This window comes from Haemaphysalis longicornis, unplaced genomic scaffold, assembly GCF_048455015.1.
Source record: "Haemaphysalis longicornis isolate Haplotype H1 unplaced genomic scaffold, Haemaphysalis longicornis Haplotype H1 scaffold_7, whole genome shotgun sequence".
Taxonomy (NCBI): Eukaryota; Metazoa; Arthropoda; class Arachnida; order Ixodida; family Ixodidae; genus Haemaphysalis; species Haemaphysalis longicornis.
Window position 1 is genome coordinate 47,539,732 of NW_027526422.1, and position 20,745 is coordinate 47,560,476.

Here is a 20,745-nt window from a genome sequence, read left to right on the forward strand (position 1 = left end):
TTTGATATAACCTTTTCTCGTCATTTAACTACGATATTATCGACCTGTCAAGCGTGTGTGACACTTTGGGTCTATGCAGACCCAAAGATGTCCGTTCATGTACATGAACTGGCATCAGCGCTTTGATTTCCTGACTTTTGCTTTTGAGGGGTGATATCAACCGATAGTGGCTATAATTAGAGCAAATACATTTTGCTCTTCTTATTTCGCCAAGCAAAGAAGCTCCGTATCATCATGCGTGGGACCCCGAAGCTTGTCGGAACGTTTTCTTTGTTGTAAATCTTGCTCGTTCCGCCTTCGATTACAATTGCCCCCCAACGACTTCAGTGTTTTGCCACACGCATTGTCATTTCTCGTTTCTCTTTAGTCCCGTCCACTGACATGCATTTTAATTTGCTGTTAATGAATGTAGTTACGGACCCAGGCTTGCATTCTCATACAGTATTACTTTGTCCGTATATAAGCTAAACCCACTGACTGTTTATTTTCGGCCTTTTCTTTGTTCGTTTCTTTCTTAGGCGGAATGATCGCCGATGCAGACCGCAACGTCTTGCTTCAAAGCGACTTCTCTTAGACGATGCCTGATCTCCGGAAATCAACATGTGATTGCCCGGGGTCCTCTCGAGGTAAGCTCATGGCGCCAGTAATATCAATCGAGGAGCTATAGCAATAGTTATGGTAGTATTAGAACCGTACGCATACGGTACTACCGTAGACACAGTAGTACCGTATACATGTGTGCCGTACGCACAATCACACCGACGACACCGTAAACGTGGGTAGCATTGGGTGAAACCATAAGCACAGCTCATACGGAGCTACGTAGGTTACGCACGCATGGGGGACCTCTAAAGCGCGAACCGATTTGATGCGCTTAAATTTGAATGAATGAATGAATGAATGAATGAATGAATGAATGAATGAATGAATGAATGAATGAATGAATGAATGAATGAATGAACATTTATTTTCCTCGAGCTAACGGTGGGAATCTTAGACCAGGCCCCCCGGTACAAACACCCATTGAAAAGTTCGGTGAACTTCTCGGCAGACTGAATTGATCCCTGGGTGCACTTTACCGTTTCAGCGAAGATTGATGTGAATTTATCAATTGTTTTTCTAATTTAGCATGGTTTAGCATGGGTTAGCATAGCTTAGCAACGATGTCACGTTCGTTTGTATTGTGCCATCATGTAAAATCAACGTGGGAACATATTTCTTACTCTTTTTTGCAGTTCTTAAAGACTTTATTCCTGCTCAGCAACAATTCGTGTTAGAGATAAACGCGCTCGCGATTGGTAAAATTGCTTTATGTAGAGCTACCCTTTGGTCATTTCATCAACGAACAAATACACTCTTTTTCTGATTCTGATTCTGATTCTGATTCATCCAAGCCGCCGATGGCTAATCGTGACGATGGGGAAGGTTAAAATAGAACGTATGTTTTCGAACCCCGCTTTCTTTCGCAGAAAACAAAAACAAAGTGCTAGAAAAAACTGAAACGCGACGACAGCTTTCAAGTTTTAACCTCATAATTTGATTTGACAGCGATTATAACGCTCTTCGGAGTGATTTTAACGAATTTGTAACCACTCAGTATGCACCGCGCACTATATATGAAAGCATTTTCTCGGTAGTGATTTCATTGAGGGATTAAACATCGTCTTGCGGTGTTCTGTGACCAACCATTTTACTGCTTTCTACAAGACGTATTGTTGTTTACACAGATGCATAGCCCCTCACACTCAAGAAAATTTCTGTGTGTATACAGGGCAGATATAGATGTAGCGTCTTTCAGTGCTGTTCAGGATTACGTTACATACGCATTTAATGCCGCACTATTGAGTTCATTCATATGAACTGTACATCGAATAAAAGCCGTATGAGCTGTATAATTTATAAACTAATATAATTTAACAACCCGTGTAGCCTTCTATAGAATTGGAATTTATTCAGAAACAGTTTATGCTACATTTGTCATTACCCATTTTTACAACGTTGGCTGTTAGTGCCCGCATCACTGCCTTCATGGTGCGTGACGCAGCTGGTGTTCCGGAGAAGAATTTACACTCTCGCACGAGCGAATTGGCTTGATCACTTGGGCTAACCAAGTAATTAATTCGAATGAGTTAATTGCAATCAATATACAATTTCTGCCTATGCATCAAAAGTACTACGGATCTTGGTGCATGACTTGGTGTTTCTTAGGTCAGGGCAAGCAATGGTGCCGAGTAGGACGAAGAAAGAAGAGACATTATGTACAATATTTTACATGAATCGAGTATCAATGAACAGGGGTGGAGGATGGGGGAGGGGTATGTCCGTGTCAAGGGCCAACCTTAACGTGAAGAGGTACGAAGATGGCTGACCAATGTCGGTGACCACTGCGAGCGGTTCCCCTCCGCCGATCGTAACAATTGGTAAGTAAATAAATCAGGCTGCGTCTGATCTCACGGCAGCCGTGAGAATTACCTCCGAAAAATTCTCACGGCAGTTTCCATAAAAGCTGGCGTGCCTAAAATTCGCTGAATATTACGTCCCAACGTAACCTAACGTATCATAACCTCACCGAACCTAACGTAACCTAACCGAAAGCGTCCTAACCTACCTAAATCCAGCCCAACTGGCACAAACCTAATCTAACCCAGCCCAAGGACACAGAACACAACCTATATTAAACGTAATTCAACCCATTCTAGAAGTCCTGTGCGTCGATCTTTTGGTATAGTAAAAACCAGGGTAAAAAAGAAGCATTAACAAAATCACGATGACCGAACAATTCCGAAAGCGAAAAATAAAAAGGACATCGCAATGTCGGACTCGAACCTGAGCCTTCTCGTTCAAAACCAAGCACTATACCACAGCACTATAGGGGTAGCTGCAAACACCGCTTTTTAGGAATATATATTCCATAGAATCTCCGGGTAGCATTCTTAGCCAAAGAGAGGCGACTGCCGTGAGAAATTGCTGACGGTAATTCTCACAGTTGCCGTGATAATAGACACTACCAATAAATAAACAAAGTTGTGATTATATGTAGTATAACGTGGGCCCGAATCCTATGTTGTGCTTGGGAGCGTTATCTGGGCGCGAGAGAACGGCGTGGAAAAAAGCGCATTCCGTGTTTGTGAAGCAGGCATCGGCAAAGAGACCGCGCCAACTCTCCTTGTATCTATACAGAAGACGCCAGTTGCGTTCGTAATAACCTCTCGGTCTCAGTGCACGCGTAATTGCGGGTGCCTCGGAGGACGCCCACGGCGACAGTAGTCGAAAACGCCTCTGCCGTCTTGGATGTTTCACATTGTTGTATGCGGTGCAACTACGCCGCGGCAACACAACTTAGTGCGACCCCCCCCCCCCCCTCTTTTTTCTTTTTTTTTTTGTAATACGCGCTCGTCTCCCACCGCCGCTTCTTTCAAGGAAACAGGTTCTCGTGTCGAAAAATTGACCATAAGTGCGTGCGTGAGAATACTAAGCGTTGTTGCTTCCTACGGAATATGCGCTCTCGTTTTCACCCCGGGAAGGTCGTTGAAGGTGGCGTCCGGTGTTTTGGGTCTTTTTTTTTATTTATTTAAGCCTATAGAGCTTTTGTCGGTTTCCTATCATGACCCACGAAAAAAACGCTTCCTTCGCTGAGGCTTCTCAAATAATGCCCGCATTCGTATCGAAGGTGGCGACGACAGGCTTTTCTTAGCGACAACACAAGCAAATTCCGTTTCGACTATTTCTTATACGTCGCGTACAATCCACCCGTCTTGCGGCAGAGTCATCGTGAGCCTTTGTCATTTCGCGGCAGGCTGACCACCGTCTCGCAACGACCCAGCAACGCCCCGAGTACATATACAAAATTGTAACGACGATGATACAGAGAAAAAGCACAAAGGGAAAAAAAATCAACGCGGCAAAGATGACGCCCGTTTTCCATGGTTTCTTGCGTCTCCAGCTCGCTCCGTTCGTTCTGGGTGGGCATACACATACCGAGGGGACGATTTCGTCTAATGGCCCCGATGGTTGCATTGAAGAATGCTGAGTAAAACCGGAGGAGGGAGACCCTTGACGCTTTTTCTGGCTTTCTACACCCGCCTCTGCGCAACATCCCCCCCCCCCCCCTCTTTCGTTGTAGGCGCATCTTCCTGCGTCGTCTTCCAAATGCAGGTTAGTCACGCGACCAGAAGTGGCCGAGACCTGTCCTCGACGCTGTTATGCGCCGCGTGCACGCTTGCTTGCGTCACTTTCGTCACAGCAGATTCTCCGCACTGCCTTTACCTCGCCTCGAAGGTTACGCCCATCATGCGCTGTGTGTGGGGCGAGCGAGTTGTTCACTGAACCCTGTTGAAACGATGCGCGGAAATATGGCCTCTTTTTAACTAAAGAGAGGTCACCCGCCGTGGTGGCTTAGTGGCTAAGGCGTTGTACTGCTCAGCGGGAGGACGCGGGTTCGATTCCCGGTCGCGGCGGCAGCTTTTATGATGGAGATGAAAAGCAAAAACGCCCGCGTGTTCGAGGTTTTGGCACAAGTTAAAGATCTTCAGGTGGTCAAAATTAATCCGGAGCCCCCCACTACGGCACGCCTGTGTAGTTTCGGCGCGTTATACCCCATAATCAATCAAACTAAAGAAAGGTAGGATCCACTCTGAAAAAAAAAAAAAATCCCCGCAGGTTGGCTTCGCCGCAATGCTTCAAAACAACTTATCAGCGTGACCAGGTGTGCGAATCTGGTGAATGACGAGACCCAGAATAGTATACGGGGATAAGAGAGCGAATGCACGCGTTGCGCTGCTGTTCCTGCGCTGATTCGGTTCCCCACCTGTCATGGCGAAAGTCTATACATGGTATACAGTGGCTGCAAGGCACACAGACATACCCTGTCTAAGTTGAGACAATTTAACAGGAGCGTTTGCAGACAAGCGTGGAGTACAAATTGGCTGCGGGTCTGCGCACTCCTCGTTGAAAGACGACAGTTTTCGGCCACCCCTGCGGCGTAAATGCCTCTCTTCTCTCCCGCCACCCACCTCTCACGCTCTTTCTCCTCCAGTTTCGCTCCTTCCAGGATCAACACGGAAAAGGTTTACGAAAATCCATTCAATTTTTCGCGCCTTCCAACTGCTCGCGTGCCACCTAATGGAACCTTACGTCACTTTAGAACTTGGAACGCCGTCACGAGGTCTAAACTTGTCGCATGCTCTTTCTGTACTTTTGGGTCAAAATATTTTTCCAACTCGTATTTTTTATTTGTTATCGCGAAAATTAATCAGTCACGTATTTTTAATGGAAAGAACATTGCTGGTGCCAGTTACGTATTGATGTCTTGCCTGATTTTTTTTTTCTTTTTGCTCAACAATTTAGACAAGTAGGAAGTGTGTTTCCAGATATTGTGGTTCAGAAAGGTTCGTATATATAAGCATTTCGTCCTACCATTCGTTTAACTTTTGGCTGGAAGGCTGAATCGAGGACGGACGGGCGGACGGACGGACGGACAGACAGACAGACAGACAGACAGACAGACAGACAGACAGACAGACAGACAGACAGACAGACAGACAGACAGACAGACATTTTCTGGTGTGAGTACCCCAGAAATACCATCCTCTACAAGATATACGAAATAGAAAACTGCCACTTAAGTGCCATCCCACCTTGGAGTACCGCCGTAACAGCTGATAGTGTTTAATTCTTACGTGGCCTAGCTTGCAACATGGCTTGCATCTGCCCCCTAGCGACAAGTTAATCTTGTAAGAGCTACGCCGTTATGACGGTTGAACAACATTAAATTGTCTCTTTAAAAATATTGTGGTTTTTTGCTGCTACAGGCATCTTTCAAACTGGTTCATCGGACACGCCACGCTGAAATAGAGCGCTTTTCCGTGGTACACGACGGTACGCTCGTTGAAGCTCAGCTGGCCCAGACACGAGTGCCAGATTTCCCTCTGGTATATATTAGTATGAAGTTCCTCGTAGGCAAGCAAGCTATCATGGCTGGAAGAAATGCTCAAGTCTCGTAGTATGCGACGGGGGGCCAACTGTGACTTGTGGTATGCTAAAAAATAAGTCAGATACAGAAAGATAATGGGAACAGATGTTGGGTTTGGACAAAACGATGCTAGTCATAAAATCGCTATGCTCTGAACGGCCGCGATTTCACTCGGGACGAAATTTTAAAAGGGCCCCAATAATTACCTTGAAGTGAGACAGCCACAGAGCCACTTCGGGACAACAATGAGCGGCCACAACAGCCGTTACGACGGGATCGTTAGGTTCTTCTATGAGCTGTATAAGTGTGCAGTCGTTGGTGGTTACCTTGCTTCTTGTAAGGGCCTTTGTGGATCTTCGCACGCACACATCGGAACTTTCTCTGCCGGAATCTAGACGTCACATTTGGTCTCCTCCTCCTCCTCCGCCTCCTCCTCCTCTACCTCTTTTTCTTTTTCCTTCTTCTTTTTTATGCTCCTCGTCTAGTTTCTTATTTTTTTCTTTGCTTCTACGTCTTAGTCTTATTGCCAGAAACTTCATAAGGTCTGATGACTATTTTTTATGAGCTGTGTGTCGGTCTGACAGGGCGCACTTCCGTGACGCTCTGGGGCGACTTTTCGTACGAAATTCGGCCGATAAAATCATGTGTTCATAGATAGAAAAGGGAAAATGGGAGGAGGCACTCCTGTTAACAGGACACACTGGTTCTTCCGCGCGCATGGACACAAGTGACAGAAGCTTTCTCGGCCGAGTGGGATGAAACGGGACGTTCGCTCCTGCGTCGCTCAAAACAGAAAGCTTGGCGAGTTTAGTTACTCTCGTCTCAAAAAGGTGCAAAGAAAGCGGACCCAGCTATGAATAAAACAAACAATGCGCCGTCAAAATGGCAGCCAGAAAGCGTTCGCTTCAGATAACCTTTCTGACCGTAATCGCGCAACCAAGATCTGGAGAAAAATATGTTTGTCACGCACACAGTCTATGGTGTCGGAATGCTCTTCTGTGTCTGAAGATACTTCTTAATTTTTGTATTATCTGTACATCTGCTGCCTCCTCCAACAACATGGCTTAGACGACCGCGTACCGCGGGGATGAGAACACGGCACGTGCAGCCAACCTTGGAGGAAGGTGCACAAATTAAGGGATCTTCTCTGCGGCTGCGATCTCTCTCCCTCTCGCCCGCTAACTATGCAAAGCACCTCCGTTCTTCATTTTAGGTCTTCCCCCTCACAGTCCTGACCGCGGCGATCCTGTGCCCGGCCACCGAGACGCTCCTACAAACGCTAAACACGCGCCCGTGCGTTTTGCTCTCTGCGCCTTCTCGCCGCTCCCTGCTTGCGAACGAGACGGCCCTTTTGTTCGCGCTCCTGACGAGCGTTTTATTCATCTCCTTTTCTCCTTTGACGATCTTCTCTTATTCCCTCCGTCCCTCCCCCACTGTCCTCTCTTTTAGCCATGAACCGAATAATAATTGCGCCCCTCGCGACGAGACGCAGGAGCCGGCAGCAGCGCCTGCTGACGATTCTTTTATGGAAATGAAGTGAACTGGCCCCGCGGACTCTCCCGTTTTCGCGTTTCATGCGCGCAACAAGGCGCCGGGCCCAGTCGGCCGCGATTAGGTATACGAAATTCCCCGAGTTTTACCATTTCTCATTTTGCTTTCTTCCTCTTCTTCGCTGGCTGGCACGCGCGCGCTCACCTACGGAGAGGGCAAACAACGCAGGGGCGGACGAGAAGTGCGCCTTCAGATCTCATTTGCGTCGCATCCGCTTGATTTTGGTCTTTTCCCGCCAGATGGCCCGTGGCGCGCCCGTACGGGTCATCAGTCGCGCATTCGAAGCTGCCGCATCTCGCATTATCGCGGTAATGGTGCCGCCCTCTCTCTCTCCATATCTCTCTCTCTTCCCGTCTCGTTGGTCGTCGGCGGAAACGATTAGCAATTGCGGACGAAAACGCCTCTAAACACGCTTCGTTTCGTTCCCCGGCGCTAGCTTGACCGCTGTTTAATTGCGGCCTTGAGTTCCAGGGAAACCAGAAGCCGTTCTACGTCCTCCCCTCTCCTACCCTTTCCCGCGTCTCGTGTTCTCTCTCTCTCTCTCTCTTCTCCATGTCTTTTGCATATGCTTACAAGGCACATGTCATGATGGGGAATGTTGGACGATGTCCCACAGGTTGCCACCCTCCCTTTTTCGTGTGTCTTTAACGAAGACGACGACAGCGACAAACACCAGAGAAAAATAGAGCACGTGCGCATTCACTGATACTCTTATACACTGCATAAGCAAATGTAGCTATATGCTTTGATCACTGTCTTCTTTTTCCTATTTCTTCTGTCTAATGGGGTAGATACTAATGTCGGTGCGCCAAGTAGGGGTGCGATACTGCTTCATACTGTGTCCCCGTAGAGGTACGAGTCTACGGGTTAAAATGTATTACAGCCGCAGTTCCCGCATCCCTTACTGAAATTAGACGAACACTCACTAGTAAAAAAATAATCCTAATCTACGTGATCTTTAGATGTTAGTCGAGAAATCCCAAATCGTCTGCACCGACACGGAGATCTTTCTCAAGGTAAAACCCAGCTTCTCGTGTGTGGGATTCCAAATGTCTATTGAACAAGAATGTATCTGGTGCTCGCGCCACCTTCTCATTCGCTATACACCTGGTATAACGAAAGGCTGGGCCTAGAGCGCCGTCCGACTTTACTATAAGCACTCCACTAAAGCGACGTCCACCGACCGTCCTTTCGGTGCAAAAAAAATGCCGTGTCTGGCATTACTTCGTCCTCCATTTCCGTAACGTAACGTAACCTAACCTAACCTAAAATAAGTTATAACCTAACGAAGAGAAAAATAAAGCATTACAAACACCAAAAACTTACCTGAGCCATCAAAATTTTAATCGGAGCTAAATATGTAAAAAAAAAAAAACATACAAAGGATGTCTGTCACAGAATTGTGAAGTAATTTAGTGGCCGATGTCTCGGACGGGAGGAGCGACAAAGAACTCCCCCCTGGATACGAATAGAGGATGTGGTTCGGACCTGCTAACTGGCGATAGGTCCACGCCTGATTGGCCGCTGGCGTGAGGCACGAGACGGGGCACGGGATAACAGTCTCAAAACAAGGCAGATTTACTTTATCCACATACACAGGAATTCCAGAACAGACAGACAGAAGGTTTGACAGCGTAATAACACACGGCAGTTGACACCCCGTCGGGGTCAGAGCTGCCAAGAGACCGGCATTGAGCACATTGATGAGAATGAATGAAACGGTACTCGCCGTTACGAGCCCAAGAAGGAGGCGACAGTAAAGGAAGGGGATAGTAGAGTGTACAATAGGCGGGGTTGGAAGCTTCCCCCAACTGCTAACAAAGGCCCGCGAAAAACAAATACAGCGTGGTGCACTGAAGGAGGCGGATAAGAAGCCCGTGCAGTCCACTTAGAGAAATACAATAAAGAAGGCCAGTAGAAAGAGTCAGAAGAAGGGTGTAGAAGAGGAGAACAGCTTAGCTGCGGTCCGGCTGATGGTCTCGCCGGGGTGACGGAGGCTGTAGGCCGTCTGTGGTGGGGACCGTGGGGCGCCGCTCATCAGCGACGCAATTTGGGCGAACTTCGGCCGCGCACTTTCACCTCCTCGAGGCGATCTTCGGGGGCCCGGAGTTCACCGCCGTCGTCGCTCGGCCTCCCCAGCACAGCCCTCAAGGCCGACGCCGCGTTCCGGCCGTCCGTCCGGCCACCGCCAGTTCTCAGCCCATTCTCTCCGCAAACCCCGGGCTGCACCACGCACACAGTCCACCGGGCCACGCGTCTTCCAAGAATTCGCGGGGTACAGCCTTCCGTAGGCCGCGGCGCTCTCTCCCACCTCTCTCCCCGAAACACATGGCCAGCCGACCCGGGTGCGACAATGGCGGCGAAAACATTCCTTCGCTACGCGGTACGACTCCTCTCGGCCCAAAAATGGCGAGCGGCAAGAAAACCCGTCAAGGAGGGACATGAATTTCGAGACAATGTCATGAGCCGGACTAGAACCAGCGTCCTTCATAACAAGAAGCGAGGACGGAACCTCTACACCACAACGGCAGACGATTAGGTCTATCTCAGCCCAGTCTTAAAAATTCGAGTGTCGTCGGACGGAGCTTTATCCATGGCTGTAGCGTAGAGCTGGAGTGCCGTCGGACGGCACTCCAGACACTGCGAATGGACAATCCCCCACGAACAAAAAAAAAATGGCAGCATCTCCACTCCGTGGATGATGGCGAGGGTGCGGAGTACGGGAACTCGAAATAACATCCAAGTTGCGTCCCAAGTGACATCCGATTTGCGCCCCGACCGTCATTCGATTTGAGCCGTGAGTTGCACCTTGATTATTCCCTAAATCGCTTTATGGTGGTGTGCGCACGGATGGACGCGGACGGACATTGGGAGGTCCTAAGGTACTCCGCACCGTTGCAGGCGAGGGTCGTTTGACTCTCGGTTATTAACTCCCGGTCGTAGCCCAATGGGTAAAACGACTGACACTAACCCCCGTATTCTGAGTCCCTCCTCCACTCGAGCCTCCGCTCGAGAGGACCCTTGAAAGCGAGTTTCGGTTTCATAAACTAACCTCCACTCGAGTGTCTCCTCCAACGGAGGAGCTGCTCGGCGATTTGGAGGAGCCGCTCACGATTTGGAGGAGCAACTCCAAGGTGTCGTCTGTGCTACCTTGAAGCAGCCCTCCAGTACTATTTTCAAGATGGCCGCCTACGCTCCTCTCGGTTCGAGCCGGCTGTGCTCGCTCACCTCTTTTCCGGAGCATGTATCCCGCATTGACGAGGCATATAATGAAGGTTCAGGGGATTTACGCACCGTGAATTTGCCATGTCAGCGCATAAGGTACTGGCTGAATACGCTTGAGCACTTCAGCAAGGGCGAATTCGTGTCGCGGTGCCTCTTTACCAAATCGGTCACTGCTGGAGCTGCCGAGGTGGCTGCCGAGCCAAACGCCGAGCTGAAGAGCCAAACACCAGCAACCGCGGCCACCCACTGCTCCCTGCGTTCCGGCTGCTGGTTACGTTGCAATGTTATGGCGCCGGGACATTTACAGTTGTGATGGGTGCCTTCGTCAACGTTTCGCCGCCAACAATACGCGTCATCAGGCGTTGGTTGGAACTCGTAATTCGAATCTGCGACGGCGGGCGAGCTCGGAGATATCTGTGCGGACTTGCCTTTATCCTCGCAATGACAAGGTTGTCGCTGTCATGTACCGAAAGTCATCGCTATGTAATGAAGGTGTCACACTAACCTATGACACGGCTACCGTAAGCTGCTTACAGTGCGTATGAAGCAGACGATCGCCGTATGGAAGCGAGCGAGCGTGTCGTCTGCTCCAAAGCCCAGTTTTATTTTTTTATTTTTTCTTCGAGCCGCCTGCGCTGCGAGGCTCCGCCCCTCTCCAAGTGCCCGTCGCTTTGTGCTCGCCTGCTACCTCGCGCTTGCGTGCTGTCGAAGGGGGACATTTCTACCGGGTTCACCGTGGTGCCTGTAAAATTACACACGCACTACTTTGTAATTTGAACATTATGTCGGCTTTGAGCTGCCGATAGTGTCGTGAACCGAAAAGAACAAATAATTAGGCGCTCACTGTGTCGGCAATTCCGGTCTATGATATGCGCTCGTCACGCATGGAAGCAAACCGCCCTATACCTCCAGCCCTTCCGCTGACATATCGTTATCTTGGCTGTCATCCGGAGGGGGGGCCCTGAAACTTATAGTAATCGAGAGGATCAGAAAGGACAGGAGATACAACGGGATACGTGGGGACATGGAGCAGCGTGCACAAAAACAAAACAGATTTATTGTCTGCTACCGAAGTGTGTGTGCAGTGTGGCCAGACCAGAAAACAGTTATTTCTATTTGTGTCCACCTGGTTCATGTTATTTTCGTGCTCCTCTCAACCATACAAACTAATATTTCTTAAAATAGCTGTATAATTACTTAACAAAAAATAAAAACATTAAAAAGTTATATTTCTTAGGCGTACTTTCATGTCTTGAATAAAAAAATTGCCATAACCTCGCCCCCAGATGCCTTTCGCTGCTCCTCCGAAACTGCCATCTCGAGGGTCCCTCCAAATGAAGGATTTCCTCGGAGGGTCGGCGTCACCACGTTTATGAAATGCCTGGAGACCTCGAGTGGAGGTGTTGCCCTATCCTCCACTCAACGGAGTGGAGGAAGCACTTTGAGTGGAGGAGGGATTCAGAATACGGGGGTAACTCTCTCTGGTCTACCAGACACAGGCTCGAATCTTGGCGGTGCCTGTGTGATTTTTTGCGATTGTAAATGCTATGCGCACGGACGCGGATGGACATTGTGCAGTCCTAAGGTACTCCGCACCTAAAAAAAGGCAGGGGAGAGGGGGGGATGGTGGAAGAGAACAAGCGACTAAGGCAGGACTCTTTCGTCTTCTTCCCGCGTGTTTCATGCCGCCTAGTTAAGCCATGACTTGTTGCGTTCGCCACTTCGAAGTATAGAGCCCAGTTCGCTTGTTAACCTCTCCCGCCCCGCTGTAACCCGGCGCACATACCGGAGTTACCACGCGCGCAGCGTCTATAAAACGTGGCCGGTGCGCAGCCATTGCGTGCATGCGTACGCGCGCATATTGGCGTGATTTACAGCAGATCTCCCTCGTATCTCGGAGAAAGCGGGAGATCGAGAGAGGAAATAAGAGGCCGCGCGCGACTAACCAAGAACAAGGGGAGGAACGGCAGCTGCCTCGGGCCTGCCAGCAAGATCTTTAGGCGTCCCACGGCCGAGAAATCGCGGGGGCACGACGTATTCGCCGCGCACCCTTTACGGCTATCTTTAGCGCGCTGCCTGATTGTATGGAAATATTTCGCTGTACGCCAGTGAAGCCGTAAACGAGGGGCCCGGCGGCCGCTATCGGGCCAATTCGTGTCCGCGAATGGCGCGCGGATTCCGATGCGCGGTGGTTTTCGTGTTGTTCGCCTCCTCCACGCAACCCACACCCCTTCTGCCTTTGGGAGCATCGCGGGCGCCGATCTGGCACGGCCGCGTGAAGAATGCTTTCCCGTCGGTTCCCTTGTTTTTACGGGCGCCCGTTCCCTCCCCGCGCGCGCGTCTTGTAAACGCCCCCTAGATTAAAAGGCCTGCTTATGGTGTCGTCACACTACCAATGACAGGATTTGAGTTTTTCTAAACGGCTGAGATTCTTAAGAGATTATTAGGGTATGAGTGAGGTAGCACATTATGCGACGCGCGAGACTGGTGACGAGTTCGCAAGTAGACGCCGTTCTGCCTTGGAGATGTTTCGCGCGGTTCCGTGTCTTCGTGCGTTTGGCTGGTTTCGGTTCCGTGCGTGCGCATTTTCCGCGCTCGCGGCCCGCGATCGGGACCGCGAGTGCGCGTGATGAGCGTGAAGATGCGAAAAGCGGCCGGATGAACGTGCGAAACACGCGGCGCACGAATGCACTCCGCACGTTTGGTGGCGGCGAGGCACGGCCGTGAGTCGAGTTTTGCCTCCGGAGCCCGAGGATCCTTGTTTGATGGGGCGGCGCGATAGCGCTTGTTTCCGAGTTGCCTAACAAGACGCCCGGGCTTTGAACCAGGACGGAGACTCTCTCGGAACTTTATCAATCCAGGGGTAATTTTTGGGTGGGCGACCTTGGGCTATTTACGTGGCGTGTGGATTTGGACTAACGCGACAAAGCTGTTCGTTTGTGAATAGCGTGTTTATGCGGATCCCGAACCTAATTTGGAGCTCCGATTGGGAACGGGGTTACATTAAATGTATTCCTAGCAAAACTCCCTCTTACAGAGCATGATATGTCGCAACGAACGCTTTCGCATTTTATCTGTTTTCGATTCTTTTATAATATTACAAATACTGCTCGGATGCAGTAAATTGGAATCGTTGCGTAAATTTTCGGTAGGAAGGACACGTGGCGACAATAAAAAAATTAATTTAGCTTAAAACATAAACACCGAAAATACCGAAGGTAGATGAGCTTGATATTCCAAAAGCGCTCTTGACAACAGGAGAAATTTCAGAGAAGGTTGAGGATGATGGTGGTGGTGTTTTGAAGGTAGATGGAGTAGCCGTTTAGTCAATTACTGTACGCGGCTACGTACCGAGGCAATCAAAGCATCTTCCTCATTTCGGGCGTGCCTTCTCCTACACGTACTTGGCAATTTTTGGAAGGTCCTTCGATTGATTGATTGATTGATTGATTGATTGATTGATTGATTGATTGATTGATTGATTGATTGATTGATTGATTGATTGATTGGTTGATTGATTGATTGATTGATTGATTGATTGATTGATTGATTGATTGATTGATTGATTGATTGATTGATTGATTGATTGATTGATTGATTGATTGATTGCGGAGTTTAACGCGCCGAAGCAACGTAGGCGATGAGGCGCGCCGTAGTGGAGGACTCCGGATTAATTTTGACCACCCGGGATCTTCAACGTGCGCCTAAATCTCGAACACACAGGTGTTTTTGCTTTTCGCCTTCATCAGAAAAGCGGCCGCCGTGGCCGGGAATCGAACCCGCGTCCTCGGGCTCAGCAGCACAACGCCTTAGCCACTGAGCCACCGCGGCGGGTGGAAGGCCTTCGCTGCGCTTTTCTCCAGATGGGTCGATATTTCTTTCTTTCTTTTTTTCTTTCTAGAGTCCTCGCCTACTTACAGGTAGGGCTTCAACAGAGAAGAAGCTGATGCGTTTGTCAAGTGTGCTCGTTCTCTGCTCCGTGTTTCCCCACTATATTCCCATTACGTCTCGGCACCAGCTTTCCCAACAATCCGCTCTCCTAAAGCCGACGCTTCTTCGCATCAGCACAGGAGCGTAATTAGGCCTAATATCAATTTTGTCAATCTCCTACTCGCTTTCCCCGCTACTGTTGGCCAAGCCGGTGAACTTCGCGTGTTTGTATCCATTACTGTCCACACCCCCGGGTATACGAAGGAAGCTCCCATGATTAGCTGCTGCGGTCGAGAGGCGAGCTTTCCCTGCTTTGTGTGTATACAAGCCCCAATGCACTAACCGCGCCACGCTCTGCTGTCTTTTTTTATGCATTGACTAGACCTTCTCCGGCACAAATCCGCACGTGAACGGGCGCGCAGTATGTATACGGTTCCGAGCCTAATGCAACTAGGCGTTTTTCGTGCACGGGCGCCGGTTTCCGCACTGCACGCGCGCATAAGCGCCTAATCGCGTGCAGCCGCCATTTTGATGAAACGGGTGCCCAGGGTATGCGCGCAGTGGTTCCGGTCGAGGTGTGCAGACTCGGTTCGTCTACCGGAGAGCCGATAGCGATCGCACACGAAGAGAGAGCATCGTGACGGATTATGCGGCTGGCCCGAAGTGCCAGATCAGCCGCGTCGATGCCCCCGCTGTGAGCTCGCGAGTGTGAGAACTCGGCTGAGCTATTTTGGGTTTCCCTACACGTTGTTAACACTTCCTCCGAGCAAAGTGCGTTGCCTTGCTCCCAGTGCTTAGTGCGGAAGCACTGCTACACGACCTCCCTGGATTTCGCAGATGTAAGGTGATGTTCTAGCAACGACGTAACCGTTGCTCAGGGGGCAGCTAAAGTGCCGACGGGCGTAGTGGGAGGGGGAGCATGGGTATCACCGGCCGGACGATAGGCCTAACGTTGTTTTGAGGTCTAACGTCGTCAAACTGTAGGCGTAGCTCGACATACAATTATGCTGATGTTGTTTAGCAGGTTGTCAGGCTTAACGTTAGGGCAGCCATACGTCAGCAAAATAAACGCTCTAAAAAGAACAAGGGAGGTTGGCCGCGGCTTTCAGTCATAGTAACGGAGATAGGAAGGAAAATACGCATAGGGAAATGATGATGATGATGGGGTGTGGCGATGATGATGATGATATTACGACAACGGCTATGATGATGATGGCGACAACGACGACGACGATGATGATGACAACGACGCTTCCCCGGCACGTTTTAATGGCTTGATAGACCTTTCTTCCCCGGCGTGACATCTCTACCAAAATTCTGTGTTTTACGCAAATTCCGAAATAAAATTGAAGTTTTAAGTGCCGAGGCTGCAGCTGGATTTGGGGCATGCCGTACGCCTTAAAAAACCTCCCTTGGTCGACTTCGTCACGATTCACTCGAATAACTTCCCTGCTTTCAAAGATGCAATTCTGCCCTATGACCAGGCCGGAAGTATACAACTTGACTGAAAAATATCCCCGGCGCTGTGACATCATGTATTGCAAACCACCGTGGCGGCAGCATACATGTAGTGCATGCACTTGGTATACTTATTGTTCCGATTTAATTTTCATGCTGGTTCGTTTGCTTATTTCGCCTCATTCGCCTCGATGCTTGGATTGCCTACATTCCTTGCTTCTCCGTTTTTATGGGCAGAGTGGCGGAACGTGTATGAGCCTTATGATTGGTAATTCAGGTGCGTTGTGGTGAAGCAGCCCACGGCGGGTATTTCGGTTGATGTTGTAGACGGCTCAATACAACAGAGCACTCGGCGTTCCTTAACGCTTACCGAAATCTCGTGGACACAGCACTTCTCTTTTTCGATTCCACAAAAAAAAAAAATTTAAAAAAAACGTACACCACGACCGGGAACCGGACCCACAATCCTGTGCTCAGCAGCCCAACTCCTTAGCCACTGACCCTCGTCTCTTGCACAAATTTCGCAAGCACACGTAAATGATTCCCGTTGCAGGCACTTCTGAGGCAGACTCCGTTGTGCTTATTTCATCAGAAAGTGCCCGAGGTCTTAAGATGCAACCTCACGAGTGCCTTCACCCGTCTCCTCCTCTGGGCCGCCCTAATGAATCCGAATTCGCTTCGCTATAATAGAATCCTGTCGGGCAAAATGATTAACCTCTTTAAAGCAATGGCTGAAAATTCTGCTTCGTTTGGCTTTTTTTGTTTTCGCACTCGAACGAGAAAACGAGGCACCCTTCGGCGAGAAGTCACGTTCTTTGGCCCGAAGCGCTGGGAAAAGAGCGAGCGACTGGGAAACCTGCGAAGGACAGCTTCCCCCTCTCCTCCGAAGATCATGGTGGGAGGCTCGAGAGGACCTCACGCACAGCTGTTGCCCTTTTGCCTTTCTTTATTCGCGATCGTCAAGAAGTCACGCCAAAATGTTATCGAGGATAGAAGGAGAAGCTTCGCTCCCAAGAAGAAGGCGCCGGCTTTCTTTTCTCGCTGGTGGAGTTGAACTGCGGCGATAACCGACGGCGCTCGTGCTTGAAGAACGTTTGGAAATTCGTCTTCTTTCTTTTTTTCATTTCTCTCTCTCGTTTTTCTGTTTATTCTTAAATCTCTTCAGGCGTTTCTTGTTTGAGCCGATCCTCTTGTTCCCGCAGCCTTTTCTGTTTGTACACGACCGGCCGGTCGTGGGTCGACGCGTCGAAGGCGTTCGCTCGCCGCCCGGAATGACACTCGTCCCATGCGCGCGCCGCACAAATTTCGCTTCTTTTGAACGACGGGAGAGAGAGAAGGGCGACGGGCTTCGAGTGTTTCTCGAGGAGGAAGTGCCGAGGCTGGCGGCGGAGATTGAAGCCGAACAGCGGGCGAAGGAAAAACAATTTGAAGTTGTTCCACCATCTTGGTTCCCACACCCAGCGGGTGCAAAACAAGCAAAGCCAGAGGCGGCGGCGCGGCGAGCGCGCAAGCGCGCACGCAAGCGCGCCCACGGCAGAGCGGCGAAACTTCTTCAATCCTGGAAATGTTTGCGCTTTTGTGCGTGCACCTCGCCCGTCTCTTTCGCACACTGGCGACGGGGCATCTGTGTGTCGGAGAACCCCGGTGTTTGAGAGAGTAGTGCCCTGTCGGTTGCGTTATTCAGTCGCGTCTGAACGCTCGCGATGTTTCTGCTCGGTTTTCGCTTGACTCTGGCGCTTGCGCAGATATGTGCGTGCGCGTACGAACACAAAGGGAGAGGCAGGGGAAAGAGAGAGAGTTGCCAAGTAAACTGGCGATCGTTGCTCATTCCCCGTACCGGCCAGCCTGTCACTTCTTTTAATTTCTTGCTCTTTTTGGACGTGCCTTCCTTTCTCTTTAATACGTTCACCTGCCCTCGACCGTTTCCTTCTTCGTCCTCCTGTCCTCTTACTTTGATGAGTTTAGGGGCTCACTTCTTCTCGCACCATCTTCACTTTGCACGCAGCGAAAGAAATAAAAAACGCGTTCGGGTGCGGCCTTACATGGCAGCGCTTCACTTGTTGCGGCTTGTCTCGTTCTATCCAATTCTCGCGAACGCTTGGCGACGGCCTCTTATGTTTTCGTTTTCCCCCAACCTGCTTCTCCTTCCTTCCTCATTTACTTTTCCCTTTCTTTGTTTCTGCTAACAAAGTGTACCCCGGTTTGGCGCCCTCTTGTGCACTGACGCTGTTCTTTACTTCTCACCCCTCTTTTCCGCCTTCCCCCTTTTTTTCTTTTTCCGTTATTCTCCTCGTGGAATGTGTTTGTCTTCCCGTCGGCGACGACTCCGAACGGCGTCAATTCGGCGATCTCTGGACGCCTCTCTGTTTGCCCGCTGCTCGCCCCAAGTTGGAGTTGGGCAACGATGCAGAGAGAAACGTGAAAGTGTAACCGCAACGTGCATCCCGCTCGTTTCGTTCTGCCGCTTTTGACCCCGAGCTACGAGTGACGGGGCTTCTGGTCGACGCGTTCTCCTTCACTAAGCTCCGATGTGCAATCGGAGGAAGTGCCGCATGCAAATGAACAAGCCCTTAGCAGAGGGCGCAGGTGAACTGTTACCCAGTTGCGGTTTACCGGCGTGAAATGAGGTCTTAGTTCTCTGTCGACGCTGCTTTTCGCTGCTAACCACCCTCCGACCTTCCCTCGTATGCGACCATCATGGTCGAAAACTTCGTTGCGCCTACGGTACTGCACTTCAACGCGGGCGTAATCGTAACCCTTTATGCCTCGGTAATATTATCTAAACCTCCTGCGGCAACCAATGAACGAAACGTGTCTTTTTTACACAATCCACCGATGCCTTCTTTTCTCTCCATTCTTCCTCTCTAGTGTTTTGTTATTGATTGATTGATTGATTGATTGATTGATTGATTGATTGATTGATTGATTGATTGATTGATTGATTGATTGATTGATTGATTGATTGATTGATTGATTGATTGATTGATTGATTGTGATGATGAAAAGGTGAGATAACAAATTGTACAGCCAATCCTCGTTATAACAAAGTCCTCTGGGAAAGCATAGTAAGCGATACTTTGTTAAAAGCGGAGCTGATTTGTTTTGGATGCACTGCACGGGGTATCATGGAACACTTCGAATAAGGTTGTTTCGTTATAACGACAGTTCACTGCACGTTGCCTGCACAGCACAATCAGGTGGCTGTAGACGTCGGTCGTATAGTTAAGCGACATTTGTTGATCTTGAACACTAAACATGGCAAAGCCGAGATCAGTGGCCACTTCACTGCGCCTTAACAAGGCCTTCTTATCTACGGAATCTGTTACAGGAGTTCGGAGGGGTTTTCTTTTGTTTCGTTTTTTACCCACACCTGTTCGCTGTGCCTACTGAAGCGCGCCTAACTATTGTTCACGATCGTTACCTTCCTCCCCCTCCTTCGCTCTATGCATTTTCTTCCTCCCACCTCTGGTCTGCAGGGTACAAATGAAGGAAGCGTACGGAAAATAAAAACCCAAATTTCATCGTAAAAACACACCAACATCTCCGGAGGGTTCTTTCACGCCGGCGCACAAACGTACGCGTGCGTATACTGGTTCGCTGTTGCTTTCAGCTTCTTAGTAATGACCGCTTGCATGTACTTTTTTTTCTTTTTTTTCCCCCTTTCATATCCGCCTGCTTCTTAACGTGCGCAAAGTGTTTCTCTTCTCTTGCGTTATTTCTGAACAGACGTCCGTGACATGTGGGGTTACTTCGGCATCCGCGCTCATTAGCCCGTAATTGTATTGCGGCGAACCTGCTTCGGACGATTCCCCTTTCTTTTTCTCTTGGCTGCTGAGTTTCTACCTATAGGAGCCACGAAGCATGAAAGATGAAGGGTTAAGAAATGGAGGAATTTCACGAAGGAGAAGACTGCCTCCGTTTGGTTGCCGTCTACACTAATTGGGAACTTTGCGCGGTATTCAGCTACGAGTTAGCGGCGCGCATATGAAAAAGGCGCAGTTCTTAAACTTGCTCGGGGTGCTGCCAGCTAACAGACGTCGTTAGGGTTAGGCTGGAAGATGTTTGCAGTGAACGGGCTGAGCTATCGCCAAAAGCGGCAGGCGGCGTGAGAGAGGAAAATGTTTTTCTATAGAACGTGCCCGTGGAACTGCACAACAATGCTGCGTGACGATAGGGGTGAAGTCGTGATGCTATTGATTTCATAATTGACTTCGGCACACGTTAAAGATCCACAGGTGGTCAAAATTGATCCGGAGACCTCCACTACGGCGCGTCTCATCGCCCGTGTATCGGTGCGGTAAACTTCATAATCAATAGATTGATTATGAAGTTTACCGACGCGCTTGCTGATTCACTTTCCCTACAATTAGGTTTTTCCCCTTGGGAAATCTGCGTTGTTAACGTTATATTATTCATTTATTTGTTTTGTGGGCACAGAAGCAAGTTCGACACAGCACCTGCCGTGGTCTCGAAAAGGTTTCTTGTTAGGGGCGAAGCCCCTAAGGGGCAGGGGCTGTTGGCGTCTCCTGTCGTCGTTGTCGCCATCGTCGTAATCGTTGTCTCATGTAGTCACGGTACTAACACATCGGGAAACTCGTTTACGCCTCGCG

General features: G+C 49.6%; 1 protein-coding gene across 2 annotated transcripts in view; it reads left to right on the plus strand.

Annotated features, from left to right (window-relative positions):
- The window catches only part of LOC144145520 (uncharacterized), a gene marked incomplete in the record, with an annotated part of 396,732 nt that overhangs the window by 83,728 nt on the left and 292,259 nt on the right, over positions 1-20,745 (plus strand). For both annotated transcript variants that reach the window (XM_077677175.1, XM_077677174.1), the window contains 1 exon segment: positions 519-626.